Source organism: Ursus arctos, unplaced genomic scaffold, assembly GCF_023065955.2.
Source record: "Ursus arctos isolate Adak ecotype North America unplaced genomic scaffold, UrsArc2.0 scaffold_37, whole genome shotgun sequence".
NCBI lineage: Eukaryota > Metazoa > Chordata > Mammalia > Carnivora > Ursidae > Ursus > Ursus arctos.
In genome coordinates, this window is record NW_026623053.1 from 24398280 (window position 1) to 24404279 (window position 6000).

The following is a 6000-nucleotide window of genomic DNA, read 5'->3' on the forward strand; positions in this document are numbered from 1 at the left end:
TAATATCTCATGGCAAGTCCAAAATTCAACAGGACTGCACAGAAATGTGTTAGAATTTTTCTCTGAAATTGTGTTTTCAGTTTGCTTTTTAAACTCCGTTTTCTTTGAAATAATGCCCAGGTTTTTTTTCAAGGTATATAAATATATATCTTTAAAACATGTAGCTATTGGACATAGAATTATTTCGTCAGTTACCTGTACTTCTGTTAAAAAATTTTATATGGCGATCTTCAAAATTAGCCAATTTCTTTGCTTTTAAGATCATAATGTATTCTGAAGCCTGTTTCCATATTGTTCCATGTTCTTTTACAGTTGACATCCTTTTCAGATGAAATAGGCTCAGGGGCTAAAAAGCAAAACCAGGAGAAAATTTCACATCTGAAGGAAAAACATTTCAAATCATCATGGAGACATGTAGCTATCTTGGCACTACCATGCTCCTGTGAAATGGCAACATCTTAAATAAATTTACACTTTTAATGTCTTCATTTAGAAAAGTTGTACCACTGTGACATGGAACAAGCTAACATCAGAAATGCCTATAACTTTTAATAAAGATAAAAATATCTATCATGAAACTTCAGCAATATTTAAACAGTAATTTGAAACTATTTAAACTACTCAGCATATGGATCAAAAATATCTTACAGCTCTGGCTGAAGAATACCAATGAAAGAGGAAGGCAAAAATTCTACCGGCTTAAATTCCTTACCATTTATAATCTGTTTTAAACCTAAATATGGAAGAAATGTCTGAATCTTTTAAAAAAATTAGAATTTTACTAATTTATTTTGATAAAAATCATATCAAAATTATCCAAAACAGTTTTTAAAAATTAATTTTCTGCTATTATTTTAATAAACTTTAGGGTTAAATTATTCAATATAATTATATTCTTAAAAAGGCCACCTCAAGTGTCTGGAAACTTTTATTAAAAACATAGATAATGTTCTTTGTATATGAATTGAATCCAAGTAATTCCTTTCTACCAGGGATGCCTGGGCCTGGGGTTCTCCTATGCTCAGTCCTAGGACATAGCCTTCAGCACTGTTTTTTCCCTTCCCACAACCTGTGTCAGTCCCCAAATGGCTCCAACTTGATTCACAGTGTTCTGGGCCAAGTTTCACAAAAGCCTCTAGAATTTGGTTTTGAACACATCGAATTTGAGTTGATTACATTATATCCAACTGAAAATGTCCAGAAGACTATGCCAGGCCAGGTCCTCTGAGAAGCAGTCACCAAGACAGAATTTGAAGTATAAGAGATTTATTAGGAAAATACTGTGAGAATTAAGCAGGGAGGGGTCAGGAGTCCACAGGGAACCAGCAGATGCAGGTGTGACAGTTGTGAAAGGTGTGAAAGGGAAGGAGGAGGGTTGGATAAGAATTGCTTCAGACTACTGTGAAGTTCTGAGCAAGTCTTGGCCAGGCTGGTGGGAGCCCCAGAGCAGAGGCTGTTCCCCACCCCCCATCGCCCCCCCACTCCCCGCCACCTCAGGTTCTGTGTTGAGCAAATGTTCCCAGTTCCAGTGTGCCCTCTATGTTTGGTCATCAACAGGGAGCAGCCAGCCAGACAAGGCCTCAGCATGGGTGTGAATGCTGTGGTAGATCCTGAAGATAGAGGTTGTCAGCTAACTACATTCTTGTTAGCAGGTTGTTACTTGAAAGAAAGTGTGAGCAGCATTTCTTCATGGCCACCACAAAGGCACATGGAACTTGGTTTAAAAATGTGGGAAGGTTGTCTTCTAAATAGTTGGCAGAGCATTCCTTTTATGAAGGAAACATTTCGATTGGCAAAAATAATAAACCAATTGATGTAAAAGGCTGTCTGCAGAAGCCCAAATAATACAACACTTGGTTAAGATGCTCTGCATGAGGAAAGTCCTTTTATGATTTACTTAACAAATATTTACTGAGCACTTAGGTCAGGTCAAATGTAGTGAAGATAGAGCAACCATTAAAACAGACCATAATCAAGGCACCTGGGTGGCTCAGTTGGTTAAGTGTCTGTCTTCGGCTCAGGTCATGATCCCAGGGTCCTGGGATTGAGCCCCACATGGGGTTCCTTGCTAGGTGGGGAGCCTGCTTCTCCCTCTGCCCATTCCCCTGCTCCTGCTCTCTCTCTCACACACAGGTTCTCTCTCTCTCTCTCAAATAAATAAATACATTCTAAAAAAAACCAGACTATAATCTCTACCTTCATGAGTTATACATTATAGTGGGTAGAAAGATAATAAAACAAATAAATGAGAAAGTTATATAGATTGTCAAAAAGTGATAAGTGCTTTTTGGGAAAAAAGGGAAAAATAAGGGGAAACCAAATTCTAGAGGGAAAAATAAAGCAAGGAAGGTGGGTGGGTAATTGGGAAGTGAAGGGTTGCTATTATAAAAATGGTGTCTGGAAAGTTTTCACTGAGCTGACAATTGAACAGAAGCTCAAGGAGGTAGAGAGAGTAAGCCACTTAGACAGCTGGGGGAAGATCATTCTAGGCAGAGGGGAAAAAAAAGGCTCTGAGGCAGGCGTGTTCCAGAACTGCAAGAAGACTTGTTTGAACAAGGCAGGAGTTGGTAGCAGAGAAGTCTAGGGGGACCAGGTCAAGGAGGTCTATAAAGACTTTGGCTTTTCTGCCAAGTGTCATGGGAAGCTATTTGAGGATTCTGAGCAGAGGAATGACATGAACTGACACATTTTCAAAGGATCTCTCTGGCTGCCATGTTGAAAATGGGCAGTGGAAGGGCAAAGTGTAAGTATAGAGACCAGTTAGGATTTTATTGCAATAATCCAGGTGAGAAAATGGGAGGAATTAATTTTTCTCCTGAGATGAAAGGGGGCAGAAATGGGAGGGGAAAGGAAGTCTAAAGAAAAGGTATAAGGAGACATGGCCAATGAAGTTTTCCCATTTGATGTGGATAAGAGACATTTTAAGAAGGTGAATGCCAAATATGACCTTTGAAATTGTTGCCATGTTTCTGTTTCTGCTTCGGATTTCCAGTCAAGCCTATTTTATTCACAAATGTATTATGGGAGTGTATGTTTGTTTGTCTATCATATATCTTTTTTTATTCAACGAAGGGTCTGGGTCTTGGTATGTTACAACTGTGTTGGCATATATAACAGTGGATACTCATGGTAGCAGAAACTTTAAATCAAATATAATTAGGAGAATGGAAGCCCTGGGAGTTGGCAGAAATCTTGGGGAAGGTCTCGAAAGTGAGATTTGAACAAATCTTACCTAGTTGCAGGAGGCTTGACTCCAGCTGACTTCTGACTTAAGGCAAAGCTAGAGATTTGATTTTTTGAGCTACCCCATATAGAGATGATGAATAATAGAGGTCTTGTTGGAGGGAATATACCAGAGAAAAAAAGTCTGTACTTCAGTAATTATTCCAGATAGAAGAAAGAGATGGTAGGTTTAGTAAAGACAGTGAAAGACTAGAATGATAGGTAAGAAACAATGTCACCTGTTGTTAAAATCTGCAGGTTTCCCACACAAATCCATGTTTCCACTTCTTATTTTCAAACCCTAATTTTTATTGCATGGCTAAAATAGTGTATTTCTTATCCTCCCCGTGTAACAAGGTTTGGCTCAGTTCTTGCCAATGGGATATAAGTAGAAGTTGGATGGAAGTTGTTGACAAAATGAGAAGGCACCTTGAAAGTGTACAAGCAGCTGGGATGAGTCCTTCTGGGTAATTTAGGTTTTCTGTTTATGGCAGTATAACTGCCATATAATACTGGCAGCCACCATTTATTGAGCCCTATTATATCTCAGGCACGGTGCTAAGAACTTTATACTATTAGCTCAACTAATCATGACAGTAATCCTGTGACATAGATGCTATTATTTTCACCTATTTAATAGATGAGGAAAATGAAACTTAGAAGGGTCATGTGAATTACCCAAGATCACCTAGCTAGTGTGTCGTTTCAAACTTATTTGTTGGATTTTAAAGTTTGGGTATTATCTACTCCAACATAGTGTCAGATGGGGATAAAACTTAATTGAGGTTCTGAGAGTCTTATTTGAAACTACTGTGTTTCTCTAAACTTAACACTTTATCATCAACCAAACTATATTTCTCAGGCCTGTCTTCTTTCACACATGGTTTTGACAAATCCCCATCCCACCTAAGACCTTATTCTACTGCAGCTACGCCACAGCCCAGCATGATGTTTAAATCCTGCCAGAATCTGCTTTGTACAGTTCTCTATGATAGCAATTCCGAGGCAGGGTGAGAGCTATGCTCTCAGAGGGTATTTCTTTGTTCAAAATCGAAAGGAGGTAGCAGCTGGTCTAAAATTATGACTGGCAACTGGTTTCAAACTTATTATGGTTGCCCTGATGCTTTCTCAGATTCACTGAAATGTTTTTCCTCTGAGAACAAAGCTTCCAGAAACTCAAAACACCTGTATTAACTGGTGACCTAAAAGGAGCACTTACCTGCTAACTTCCTGGCTGATTTTCAAGTAGCTTGGCAGAATCTTCCTGCTGTTACTAGGCTTCTATAAAGAATTAATTATTCTGGATAGCTAGACCGATTTCAACAGAAACTGCCTCATTTTAAAAATCTGTTTTTTGAAATTTTCTAATAACCATTAAGAGCCCATTAGCAAAGTTGTAAGGAAAATAAGAAAGTAAGACTAGTAAGGGCATTATCACAATCATCCCTACTGAAGATATAGCAGGATGCATTAGTTTATGTGGATGTTTTTGTTTTATAATTATTACAGATGACAGAGATGAAAGAGCATAAAATCTTTTTTATTTATGTGTGTGATTGGTAGTGGAGTATGAGAGAGTAGGTATGAATGGAAAGGATCATTTAAACATTTTGTTCAAAATTATGGGAATAGCACCATTTACTGAATGCCTTTTAGGTATCAGATGCCAGATGAGGTACTTCTGTCATTTAATGCAATCTTTCCCCCAGTCCCTATAAGGTAGAGCACAATTTGTAAATATGATGATGTTCAGAGATATTGAGTGAATTAATTGCTCAAGGTCACGCAGTGGGAATTTATATAAAGATCTGTCTCTTCAAAATACATGCTTTTTCCATTTTATTATTCTATGACAAAAGGCATTCAGTGTTATGGGATATTTTAAACAGAGATTTGCTTTATAGAACTTCAGCATTACAGAAAACTCAAGCACTACTTGTAAACAGCTCTGGATCACTAATTATGGTCTAGTTTGAAGTTTTTAGATCTTAAATTCTTTTCTTTCCTGCAGCTACCCTTTGACCATTTTATATATACTAGAAGAAAGAAAGCAGTTAATTAATTCTGTTCATTATTAACTGCCTTGGCAAAAGTTTTGATAAAGGAGGGAATGGAAATGAACTTTGTTTATTATTTTTCTATTTCATTTAATGGTACATTACCATTCTTCATTCCCATGATTTCTTGAATTGACTTCAGTTTTTAAAAAAAAAATTCAAAATTACTCTCATTTAGCAAGTGAATACAATATTGTTTTTACAAATAAGAAGACTAAATTGTACTTGCTTATAATGGTTTATAATTACCTTAATAATCACATAAATAACATAAATCCTTAAAGCAACCAGCTTCATTTGTTACTTTGAGGAAGGGCAACAGCCATAAAATAGTAGTCATGTCTCTGTGAGAGCTTAGTGTGGTTGGGTCTCAACTGAATGGTGTATTGGTGCAATTGATAGACTCTGTGGCTATGTATACAGTTGGTGCTTAAAATCCTTAGCAGTAGCTGTAAGATTTTATCACCATTAGCAGTAACCAATATCATGAAGTGTACTATAAAATTTCTGCTTAAAAGAAATTTATCATTTGCTAAATTTTACTTGAAGGCAATGCAATGTTGACCATTTTAGTAACCAATGAAATATATGATATATACCCTTATCATCTATCCTCTATGGGAGTTTTAAATCACAAATGAATATTATTTTTTAATTTCTATTTTGTATATCTTTCTAGCTAATAACGTTTGGAGAAAGTAATAATCAAATTTTGAGTTTT